Genomic DNA, 12,821 nt, shown 5'->3' with positions numbered 1-12,821 from the left:
GGCATTCGCCTCTGTATTTGCTGTATTCTGGCTGTGTCTCTCAGGAGAGATCTACATCCGGTTTCTGTCAGCCTGCCCTTCTTTGCTTCATCCATCTTGTGTAATTGGATGGCTGTATGTGTATGGGCCACATGTGGGGCAGGCTCTGAATGGGTGTTCCTTCTGTGTCTGTTTTAATCTTTGCCTCTCTATTCCCTGCCAAGGGTATTCTTGTTCCCCTTTTAAAGAAGGAGTGAAGCATTCACATTTTGATCATCCGTCTTGAGTTTCATTTGCTCTAGGCATCTAGGGTACTTCAAGCATTTGGGCTAATAGCCACTTATCAGTGAGTGCATACCATGTGTGTTTTTCCGTGATTGGGTTACCTCACTCAGGATGATATTTTCCAGTTCCAACCATTTGCTTATGACTTTCATAAAGTTATTGTTTTTGATAGCTGTGTAATATTCCATTGTGTAGATGTACCACATTTTCTGTATCCATTCCTCTGTTGAAGGGCATCTGGGTTCTTTCCAGCTTCTGGCTATTATAAATAAGGCTGCTATGAACGTAGTGGAGCACGTGACTTTTTTATATGTTGGGGCATCTTTTGGGTATATGCCCAAGAGAGGTATAGCTGGATCCTCAGGCAGTTCAATGTCCAATTTTCTGAGGAACCTCCAGACTGATTTCCAGAATGGTTGTAGCAGTCTGCAATCCCACCAACAATGGAGGAGTGTTCCTCTTTCTCCACATCCTCACCAGCATTTGCTGTCACCTGAGTTTTTGATCTTAGCCATTCTCACTGGTGTGAGGTGAAATCTCAGGGTTGTTTTGATTTGCATTTCCCTTATGACTAAAGATGTTGAACATTTCTTTAGGTGTTTCTCAGCCATTCGGCATTCCTCAGCTGTGAATTCTTTGTTTAGCTCTGAACCCCATTTTTTAATAGGGTTATTTGTCTCCCTGCGGTCTAACTTCTTGAGTTCTTTGTATATTTTGGATATAAGGCCTCTATCTGTTGTAGGATTGGTAAAGATCTTTTCCCAATCTGTTGCTTGCCGTTTTGTCCTAACCACAGTGTCCTTTGCCTTATGGAAGCTTTGCAGTTTTATGAGATCCCATTTGTCGATTCTTGATCTTAGAGCATAAGCCATTGGTGTTTTGTTCAGGAAATTTTTTCCAGTGCCCATATGTTCCAGATGCTTCCCTAGTTTTTCTTCTATTAGTTTGAGTGTGTCTGGTTTGATGTGGAGGTCCTTGATCCACTTGGACTTAAGCTTTGTACAGGGTGATAAGCATGGATTGATCTGCATTCTTCTACATGTTGACCTCCAGTTGAACCAGCACCATTTGCTGAAAATGCTATCTTTTTTCCGTTGGATGGTTTTGGCTCCTTTGTCAAAAATCAAGTGACCATAGGTGTGTGGGTTCATTTCTGGGTCTTCAATTCTGTTCCACTGGTCTATCTGTCTGTCTCTGTACCAATACCATGCAGTTTTTATCACTATTGCTCTGTAATACTGCTTGAGTTCAGGGATAGTGATTCCCCCTGAAGTCCTTTTATTGTCGAGGATAGTTTTAGCTATCATGGGTTTTTTTGTTATTCCAGATGAATTTGCAAATTGTTCTGTCTAACTCTTTGAAGAATTGGATTGGTATTTTGATGGGGATTGCATTGAATCTGTAGATCGCTTTTGGTAAAATGGCCATTTTTACTATATTAATCCTGCCAATCCCTGAGCATGGGAGATCTTTCCATCTTCTGAGGTCTTCTTCAATTTCTTTCTTCAGAGTCTTGAAGTTCTTATTGTACAGATCTTTTCCTTGCTTGGTTAAAGTCACACCGAGGTACTTTATATTATTTGGGTCTATTATGTAGGGTGTCGTTTCCCCAATTTCTTTCTCGGCTTGTTTCTCTTTTGTGTAGAGGAAGGCTACTGATTTATTTGAGTTAATTTTATACCCATCCACTTTGCTGAAGTTGTTTATCAGCTTTAGTAGTTCTCTGGTGAAACTTTTGGGATCACTTAAATAAACTATCATATCATCTGCAAATAGTGATATTTCGACTTCTTCTTTTCTGATCTGTATCCCCTTGACCTCCTTTTGTTGTCTGATTGCTCTGGCTAGAACTTCAAGAACTATATTGAATAAGTAGGGAGAGAGTGGGCAGCCTTGTCTAGTCCCTGATTTTAGTGGGATTGCTTCAAGTTTCTCTCCATTTAGTTTAATGTTAGCAACTGGTTTGCTGTATATGGCTTTTACTATGTTTAGGTATGGGCCTTGAATTCCTATTCTTTCCAGGACTTTTATCATGAAGGGGTGTTGAATTTTGTCAAATGCTTTCTCAGCATCTAATGAAATGATCATGTGGTTTTGTTCTTTCAGTTTGTTTATATAATGGATCACGTTGATGGCTTTCCGTATATTAAACCATCCCTGCATGCCTGGGATGAAGCCTACTTGATCATGGTGGATGATTGTTTTGATGTGCTCTTGGATTCTTTTTGCCAGAATTTTATTGAGTATTTTTGCGTCGATATTCATAAGGGAAATTGGTCTGAAGTTCTCTTTCTTTGTTGTGTCTTTGTGTGGTTTAGGTATAAGAATAATTGTGGCTTCATAGAAGGAATTCAGTAGTGATCCATCTGTTTCAATTTTGTGGAATAGTTTGTATAATATTGGTATGAGGTCTTCTATGAAAGTCTGATAGAATTCTGCACTAAACCCGTCTGGACCTGGACTGTTTTTGGTTGAGAGACCTTTAATGACTGCTTCTATTTCCTTAGGAGTTATGGGGTTGTTTAACTGGTTTATCTGTCCCTGATTTAACTTTGGTACCTGGTATCTGTCTAGGAAATGTCCATTTCCTGCAGATTTTCAAGTTTTGTTGAATATAGGCTTTTATAGTACGATCTGATGATTTTTTGAATTTCCTCTGAATCTGTAGTTATGTCTCCCTTTTCATTTCTGATTTTGTTAATTTGGACACACTCTGTGTGTCCTCTCGTTAGTCTGGCTAAGGGTTTATCTATCTTGTTGATTTTCTCAAAGAACCAACTTTTGGTTCTGTTGATTCTTTCTATGGTCCTTTTTGTTTCTACTTGGTTGATTTCAGCTCTGAGTTTGATTATTTCCTGCCTTCTACTCTTCCTGGGTGTATTTGCTTCTTTTTGTTCTAGAGCTTTTAGGTGTGCTGTCAAGCTGCTGACATATGCTCTTTCCTCTTTCTTTCTGCAGGCACCTCTTAGCACAGCTTTCATTGTGTCCCATAAGTTTGGGTATGTTGTACCTTCATTTTCATTAAATTCTAAAAAGTCTTTAATTTCTTTCTTTATTTCTTCCTTGACCAGGTTATCATTGAGTAGAGCATTGTTCAATTTCCACGTATATGTGGGCATTCTTCCCTTATTATTATTGAAGACCAGCTTTAGGCCGTGGTGGTCTGATAGTACGCATGGGATTATTTCTATCTTTCTGTACCTGTTGAGCCCCGTTTTTTGACCAACTATATGGCCAATTTTGGAGAAAGTACCATGAGGAGCTGAGAAGAAGGTATATCCTTTTGCTTTAGGATAGAATGTTCTATAAATATCCGTTAAGTCCATTTGGCTCATGACTTCTCTTAGTCTGTCTACGTCTCTGTTTAATTTCTGTTTCCATGATCTGTCCATTGATGAGAGTGGGGTGTTGAAATCTCCTACTATTATTGTGTGAGGTACAATGTGTGTTTTGAGCCTTAGTAAGGTTTCTTTTACATATGTAGGTGACCTTGTATTTGGGGCATAGATATTTAGGATTGAGAGTTCATCTTGGTGGATTTTTCCTTTGATGAATATGAAGTGTCCTTCCTTATCTTTTTTGATGACTTTTAGTTGATAATTGATTTTATTTGATATTAGAATGGCTACTCCAGCTTTCTTCTTTCGACCATTTGCTTGGAAAGTTGTTTTCCAGCCTTTCACTCTGAGGTAGTGTCTGTCTTTGTCTCTGAGGTGTGTTTCCTGTAGGCAGCAGAATGCAGGGTCCTCGTTGCGTATCCAGTTTGTTAATCTATGTCTTTTTATTGGGGAGTTGAGGTCATTTATGTTGAGAGATATTAAGGAATAGTGATTATTGCTTCCTGTTATATTCATATTTGGATATGAGGTTATGTTTGTGTGCTTTTCTTCTCTTTGTTTTGTTGCCAAGATGATTAGTTTCTTGCTTCTTCTAGGGTATAGCTTGCCTCCTTATGTTGGGCTTTACCCTTTATTATCCTTTGTAGTGCTGGATTTGTAGAAAGATATTGTGTAAATTTGGTTTTGTCATGGAATATCTTGGTTTCCCCATCTATGTTAATTGAGAGTTTTGCAGGATACAGTAACCTGGGCTGGCATTTGTGTTCTCTTAGGGTCTGTATGACATCTGTCCAGGATCTTCTGGCTTTCATAGTTTCTGGCGAAAAGTCTGGTGTGATTCTGATAGGTCTGCCTTTATATGTTACTTGACCTTTTTCCCTTACTGCTTTTAATATTCTTTCTTTATTTTGTGCGTTTGGTGTTTTGACTATTATGTGGCGGAAGGTGTTTTTTTCTGGTCCAATCTATTTGGAGTTCTGTAGGCTTCTTCTATGCTTATGGGTATCTCTTTCTTTAGGTTAGGGAAGTTTTCTTCTATGATTTTGTTGAAGATATTTACTGGTCCTTTGAGCTGGGAGTCTTCACTCTCTTTTATACCTATTAGCCTTAGGTTTGATCCTCTCATTGAGTCCTGGATTTCCTGTATGTTTTGGACCAGTAGCTTTTTCTGCTTTACATTATCTTTGACAGTTGAGTCGATGATTTCTATGGAATCTTCTGCTCCTGAGATTCTCTCTTCCATCTCTTGTATTCTGTTGGTGAAGCTCCTATCTACAGCTCCTTGTCTCTTCTTTTGGTTTTCTATATCCAGGGTTGTTTCCATGTGTTCTTTCTTGATTGCTTCTATTTCCATTTTTAATTCCTTCAACTGTTTGATTGTGTTTTCCTGGAATTCTTTCAGGGATTTTTGTGACTCCTCTCTATGGGCTTCTACTTGTTTATTTATGTTTTCCTGGAATTCTTTAGGGATTTTTGTGATTCCTCTCTGTAGGCTTCTACTTGTTTATTAATGTTTTCCTGTGTTTCTCTAAGGGATTTCTTCACGTCTTTCTTGAAGTCCTCCAGCATCATGATCAAATATGATTTTGAAACTAGATCTTGCTTTTCTGGTGTGTTTGGATATTCTGTGTTTGCTTTGGTGGGAGAATTGGGGTTCGATGGTGCCATGTAGTCTTGGTTTCTGTTGCTTGGGTTCCTGCGCTTGCCTCTCGCCATCAGATTATCTCTAGTGTTACTTTGTTCTGCTATTTCTGACAGTGGCTAGACTGTCCTATAAGCCTGTGTTTCAGGAGTGCTGTAGACCTGTTTTCCTGTTTTCTTTCAGCCAGTTATGGGGACAGAGTGTTCTGCTTTCGGGCGTGTAGTTTTTCCTTTCTACAGGTCTTCAGCTGTTCCTGTGGGCCTGTGTCTTGAGTTCACCAGGCAGGTCACTTGCAGCAGAAAATTTGGTCTTATCTGTGGTCCCGAGGCTCAAGTTTCCTTGTGGGGTGTTGCTTATGAGTTCTCCGTGGCGGCAGCCATCAGGAAGATCTGTGCCGCCCTTTCCCTAAATTACATTTTGACAGAGTCTGGCTGCATTTTGCCATGCTTTGAGAGCTGGAATGGGCTGAGATAGAAAGCAATGGAGTAGTTTGTTTGATGGTGGGAATCTCTAGAAAGGGTAGTATTCATGCTGCTGTGATCACAGTTCATTGCTGTAATTCAAGTCTACATGTTTTTCCTTTAGCATTTCAATGGATAATGTTGGTTGTCAACTTGATACAATCTGTAATCTCCTAGAAGACACACTTCTGAGCAAGCCTGTGACAGAGTTTCTAGTTTGGATTAATTGAGGTGGGACGATCCACTGGAAATGTGGGTAGCATCATTCCTTGGGCTCCTCTCTGGCTTAAGTAAAAGAGAGAAAGGGGGCTAAGGATCAACATTCACAGATTCTGCTTCCTGACCGCAGATGCAGTCTAGTAAGTTGCCTCCCGGGTCTCCTGCCATGCCTGCTTGCCACGATAGATGGTGTCCCATATTAACTGAAATCTGTAGTCAGCCTTTCTTCCCTTAATTTATTTCTTGTCAGATATCTGGTCACAGCACTAATGTAGGCATAATTCAATGTACACATATAAGGTGTAAGGATCAAATTAGGGTAAATCCTACAATAACCCTTTTTCTTCTCTTTTAAAGTTTACAAGTGTTTCTAAGTTGTACACATTCATGAGAATATATTATAATATTGACATTTATGTTTACGCTATATCAATAAACTAACATTTCTGTCTTGAAATGATTTAGCTCTGGAAAGAATCTGATATCCACAGTAGGATGAACTTTGATGGCTTTATATTTATTTGTATTTACTGAGAGAATTTATAAGACGGATTGTGATTGTCAAATCTTTAGCTGGAGGGTGCCTTTTCTTTTTCTTTTTAGTATTTTAAAGCTTATAAATCATGTGAAACATAAACTTCCATCCCAACTTCCACACTTTATACTTAGGAAATGAAGTTTTACATGGTGTCCTATAGCTTGTAGATAACACATAATGCCCTGAGTATTTGTAAATGTCTACTTAAGCCACATTTGGCAGTGACAGTTAAGCAGTTTGACCCTTAAATCGCAACTGTAGTGCATTTAAAAGATGTAGGTTGGGATAATTAAAGATGATGCATTCAAAGTTTAGAACAGAGGCTGAAGGAACGCCCATTCAGAGCCTGCCCCACATGTGACCCATACATTTACAGCCACCAAACTAGATAAGATGGATGAAGCAAAGAAGTGCGGGCTGACAGGAGCCGGATGTAGATCGCTCCTGAGAGACACAGCCAGAATACGGCAAATACATAGGCGAATGCCAACAGCAAACCACTGAACTGAGAACGGGACCCCCGTTGAAGGAATCAGAGAAAGGACTGGAAGAGCTTGAAGGGGCTCGAGACCCCATATGAACAACAATGCCAAGCAACCAGAGCTTCCAGGGACTAAGCCACTACCTAAAGACTATACATGGACTGACCCTGGACTCTGACCCCATAGGTAGCAATGATTATCCTAGTAAGAGCACTAGTGGAAGGGGAAGCCCTGGGTCCTGCCAAGACTGAACCCCCAGTGAACGTGATTGTTGGGGGGAGGGCGGTAATGGGGGGAGGATGGGGAGGGAAAACCCATATAGAAGGGGAAGGGTAGGGGTTAGGGGGATGTTTGCTTGGAAACCAGGAAAGGTAATAACAATTGAAATGTAAATAAGAAATAACCAATATAATAAAGATGCAGAAAAGAAAAAAAAGAAAAAAAAGATGACATATTCATGAAGTCTTATGTAAAGACAAAAATTTCCCATAATACTTTTGTGCATCTTGAGAGTAAATATCTCTTCTAAGATTCAATTAAAAGACAAATGTTTGGTGTTTACCATATATAGTACCAGAGATTCAAGACAGTGATGTCTTTAAAAAAAGGATCCATAGAGAAGTCCTCTAGTGTTTAAGGCCCAACACAAGGCAGAGGGCACCCTTGCTTGGAGCCCTACTATGTGCTAATGTCCCACTCTCCCTACATTTATCATAGAGGCTTAGTAAGGATGGTGATGAAGCGTGATCCTCATGCTTAACTTTTTTCCTGGGCTGTTGACAAGGAAGGTGTCACCCTTCCTTGCCAATCCCTACTCAGGCGTTAGGACACGTCACAGTAAATGTCTATCAAATGTGAATGACATAATTTGTTCAGTTGTCTTTACTCATGATGTTCGGTGTCGTCTACTGAGCTGTAATCTCATGGAGTGACTTGCTGTAGACTAACCGCATGTCTTCACATTCAGGCTCAGTTTTCATCCCAGGCAAGGGCTGCTGTGTTTGAGGTAGATGATACTGTTTGTCTGTCCTTTATTGTGACCCAGGGGAAGCAAGTTGTTTGCTTATGATAGGCTCAAGGCCTTTAAAAAGGTTTGTTTATTTTGACTTTATGAGTATGAATGTTTTGCCTGTGTGTGTATTTATTCATCGTGTGTTTGCAGTGCCCATGAAGGCCAATAGAGGGAGTCAGATCTCCAGAAATTTGAGTCGCTTATGGATGTGAGGCGCCATACAGGAACTGAACGTGGGTTCTCTGCAAAGGAAGCTGGTGCTCTTAACCATGGAGCCATTTCTTTGGCTCTCAAGGCTTTCTTAATTTTATTCAATAATGAAATTTAGAAAAAAAAAGCCTTTTAATTTTTACTAATAGGGAAGTGCTTTACTGCTTTGATCTAAACTTCATGGCCACACTGTGGACTTACCAGCAGGAGACACCACCCCTTTGGATCCTGTGTTCAAATCTTCATGCAGCTTTGTTCTGATGGCCATTTACCCAGAGTACTATTCTGCCATTTTGCTTTTACCTTGGGCTCAAGGATATTTTAGTATTTTCTTCTATTTTCAACGAATGCTGCATATTGCTATCAGTAAGCTTATAGACTAAGCTTTTGTTTGGGAAAATGATCTGACTTTTCAATTGTGTGAGATTCGGTGCCACTAATATACTTTAAAATAACATTTTAAAATTGCCTTTTCTCCCTACTTAGACATTTAGTTGCTTTCCCAACATACAATTTTTATGGATGAGATTTCCATTTAACATCACAATTTAGATTAAATTACTTTTCTTAAAGTCACGTTGCCCCCACAGTCTACTTAGCTTCTAATTCCCACACGCTCCACGGTTGCTGGAGAAACTTCATCTGTGTAATGTGACTGAAGAGGCGGCCTTCATTCAGAACACAGAACAATCTGTTAAAGTAGTAAATATTACCCATTTCTATTATTAGAGCTGAAATGGAATTTTCTCTTGCTGCATTTTTAAGATGGGACATAATTAGACAGCAAGCATGGAGAAGTCAGAAATAGTGGATGCGCACGATTGCCGTCATTCCCACCGAAGCTCGAAGGCAGGCTGCCTAGCCTGGCTCCTGACTGGCTCCTACAGAGCCCCAGGCCATCTCATTCTCTGTTTGAATTATAGGGTGCTATGTGAGTTTGCAAGCAGTAGGGTAAGAAGGCGTGAAGCAAGGGTTTCAGTTCTATATTGGTTTTCAGGCTGAAGGAGAAAGGGAAATTTTTGCTTGATGTTTCAATTCCCTTCAGCCTCCTGCAGACACAGCTTTCCAGATCCGAGAGCTAGCGGGATGGCTCTTTATGCTGTCAGGATAGGCTTTGCCTCCTTCCTTTTGGCTTAAATTAGAATTGTAAAGACAACAAAATACATATACAGACATTCATATGACTTGAGTTGTTGTAAGAGTGCTATTGGAATAAGTATCATGTGTAATTCCTGGCAGAGATAAGAGAAAGAGGAGGAGGAGGAGGTGTGATGTGTGTGTGTGTGTGTGTGTGTGTGTGTTGTGTAGATGTGACTGTCTGTGTGTGATGCGTGTACATTTACAAAGGTGGTTGGTGAAAGGACCAGTTAATGAGGGAAACCTCAAATAAGTTTTTTTGTTCGTTTGTTTTTTATTTTTTATTTTTAAAATGTGTGTGGTTTTCGTTTGTTTATTTTGGCAGAAAATGTTGTCTTAGCTTGAAGACAAAAGTCAGATTACTTTTGGCTATCTATTTGTACAAGGACACACTCTCCATCTTCACCAATGCTGCTAATGTGGTTACTCCCTTAGTACCTGAACGGAGGGCGCGTGTGGAATTAAACTCAGTTTCTTATTTAAGTTGTGCATAATCACCAATGCTTCACAGCCTGGCTCTTCTCGCTGCTTGAGCAGCTTCCTACTCTCCCCTATTCATATTAGGCCACAGCACGCTGAGGCCTCCAGAAAGAGCAAATAGGCCAGCACGATGGTGTGCTGTGTTTTAATGAACATTGGGTAAACTGATGGTCTCATTGACGTGGCCTGTCTTGCTCCCAGAGGACAGTTTCTCTTTGGGTCACGGTCGGCTTTTGATGTAAAGGGATGCTAACCTCTTGTCTTTATTGAAAGTCACATGTGGGTTGTGGAAGGGAGCCTCTGACCTCGAGGGAATGCTAACCTTACTCTGGGGTCCGGTCCCTCCTGTATAAAATTGCCAGGGGGTGTTTTCATCATCTTTATGATTTATGCGTGTTGGGAAGCCTAAGAGATCGAATGATTCTGCATGCTTGCTGCTGGCTAGTGGACCCACTGTTTGAGATGGCATCTCCGGGAAACGATTCTCATGAGAAGAGGAAAGGCTGAATCCAGGATTTTCTTGTTTGTTAAGACCTCCAGTGTACCAGCTAAGCGAAGAAGACTTCAGCACATGTGCCAGTAACATTCAAGTGACCTCTTTCCCTTTCTTAACTCATTGTGATTCACACCCGGGCTTGACCTTTGGAGCAGCTGCCAGTAAAGAGGCTTGACAACTTCTTCCTAGATCTTGAGCTTAAAGGTACACCCCTCTTACTCTGTTCCAGAGCTCAGGGTAATGACCAGCTCGAACATTTCATGTCCAACTGTAAGATCTCACTTCTAAAAGTATGTGCTGACATCTGGGAATGCTCACCTTGTTTCTTTGTAAATGATACTGTACTTTAAGCCCTCGCCCCCCCCCCCCACACACACAAAACATTTTCGATATGTTCATTTCTGTACTGGGCATAAAGCAGCCTAAAGCTCCAGTCCTGGATGTGATGTTGTGTGATCAGGTTACTGAGATTTGCTGAACACCGACTGCGCGCTGGCTGGCATACACTACATAGGCATTCTTCACTTGGAATCTTGTAAATGATTTTATAAAAAAGAACAACTACAGTGTCCATTTTGCAGATAAGCATCACTGAGGACCAGAGGGATGAAATGGCTTCTTTGACCCCAACATAACCAGGTACTGTTAAAAAGAGAAACCCACATCCTTCACTTTTACCATAGGGGTTTGTTTTTACAAGTATTGTATAGTTGTATCCAACAGAGTAATTTTTATTTTGCTCAGGTTGTAACTCCAACCTTCATCCATGAACATCCTCCTCTCTGCGGCACTATGGCGAGATAGAAAGCAGAGATGCTGTCTACATGAGCACATCTGGAAGAGAAGATGTTCCTGCCCCCATTGCTCTGAAAGTTACCTTCCGATGTCAAGCCGGTGGATGGGGTATCGGGGAACTGGCAAGCACTGGCTTACAGCGGGCAACTTGTTATTACCTAAATTTAAGGGAGATCTTTCAAAGTGTAACTCAACCTCTTCTTCCCATTGAAACTGAAAGTACCTCTCAGCCCACACAGGAGCAGACTATTTCCCCAACAGGACCTTTACTCTGGAGGTGCTTGAGCAATGACTGGAGATCAAGGGGTTTGTAGACCACTTACCCCTCTGGGAGACATTTGAGCACTATTCGAATAAGCATCATTTCAAAGAATCAATCAAACAAGTTGAGTTTTAAATAGGTGAGAAAAAAAAAACTGGAATGGTTTCTCACCATTTTGTGCTATTTCATTTTTTTAGATATCCAAATGAACGATGTTTTTCCTGTGTTTAAGCCTCACTGCTAGTACACTGGAGGCTTTTGTAATGCGGGACACCTTAAATGTAACCAGAAAGATCATTACCATGTAACAAACGCATTTGTATGAGGCAGACTGCCTCCCACAAAGGTATCTGTGTCCTTGCAGATAAGGATGGACCCATTTAGATAAACTAAAAGAGAGACAAGCCTGACGCGATGGATGCAGTCTTTAAAAAAAAAAATAATCTGATTTTTCAAATAGCATTCTATAGCCACTGTGGGAATAGCTGTCATTCTGTCAAACAGAGGTGGCCTAGTTTGCTGTGCGCCATCTTAAATGACAAGGGCCAAGTGTGCGCTTTAGATTCTTGGTTGTGCTATGTCTTTTGAAGTCACATGGGGTGTTGAACTGAGTCTTTTCTGGGATGATGTGAGGTAGTACTGTCTGGCTACTATACTGCCGCTTCTTATCCACTGGGACTAACCCTCGATACAGCTATGCCAAAGGCAGGTGATTGGAGGCACCTCTCATCTTCCTTTTGGTATCCTCCTCTGGTAGATATACACGTGTCCAATTTCTGATGGGGCTGCCCTGGTACACTGCCAGTCCTTCTGACTGCTGGCCCCAGGACACTGGTTGAGCACTACCCGCGTCTCTGCTCCTCGCATGTTCTGGAATAATCCATCTGTCTAGGCCTTCATTAGTGCTCAGTAGACCACGTTTGCCCAGGGTGACTGAGGTTAATGCGATAAACTAATGACTGGGATCGGGTGAACAAGACAATAGCATTTAAGCGGGGGTAGGGGTTGGGAGGACCTCAGAAAGAGACCTGCTTCACTGGTAGAGGTCCTCGGCGGGTGCATGCGCAGACAAGATGACAGGACCAGCAGAGATAATTTTGTCGGAATGGGGTTTGAAGCCATGTGTCCTCTCGTTCTAGTGCCCTCCAGCCTTTCTTTCAGTTGGAATCCCACGTGTTCATGGCAGGGTCTCAGCAGCTTTCACAGGACGTTTGACGTGACTGCTTTGACTCAAACCGTTCCTTGACAGACTCGCATTTCCTTTCTTGGCGATCCTCTTCAGCAGTTGGGAAGGAAACGTTAAACACGTGGAAACCGGACATTTCCCAAAGGGCCCAAGTCTAGGGCCTCAGCTCTGCTCAGCTTCGCTCTACCGGCTTTGCTCACAGAATCACAGTGAATGGTACCCAGAGACCTCTACCCAGAGGCCCTGAGATGCTTGGATTCCAGCAAAGGTTCCCGAACAAGATGGGTTCGATTCAGCCA

This window comes from Rattus norvegicus, chromosome 5, assembly GCF_021556685.1.
Source record: "Rattus norvegicus strain SHRSP/BbbUtx chromosome 5, alternate assembly SHRSP_T2T, whole genome shotgun sequence".
Lineage (NCBI taxonomy): Eukaryota > Metazoa > Chordata > Mammalia > Rodentia > Muridae > Rattus > Rattus norvegicus.
The sequence above is the reverse complement of the archived record's forward strand: the minus strand, read 5'-3'. Positions refer to the sequence as shown.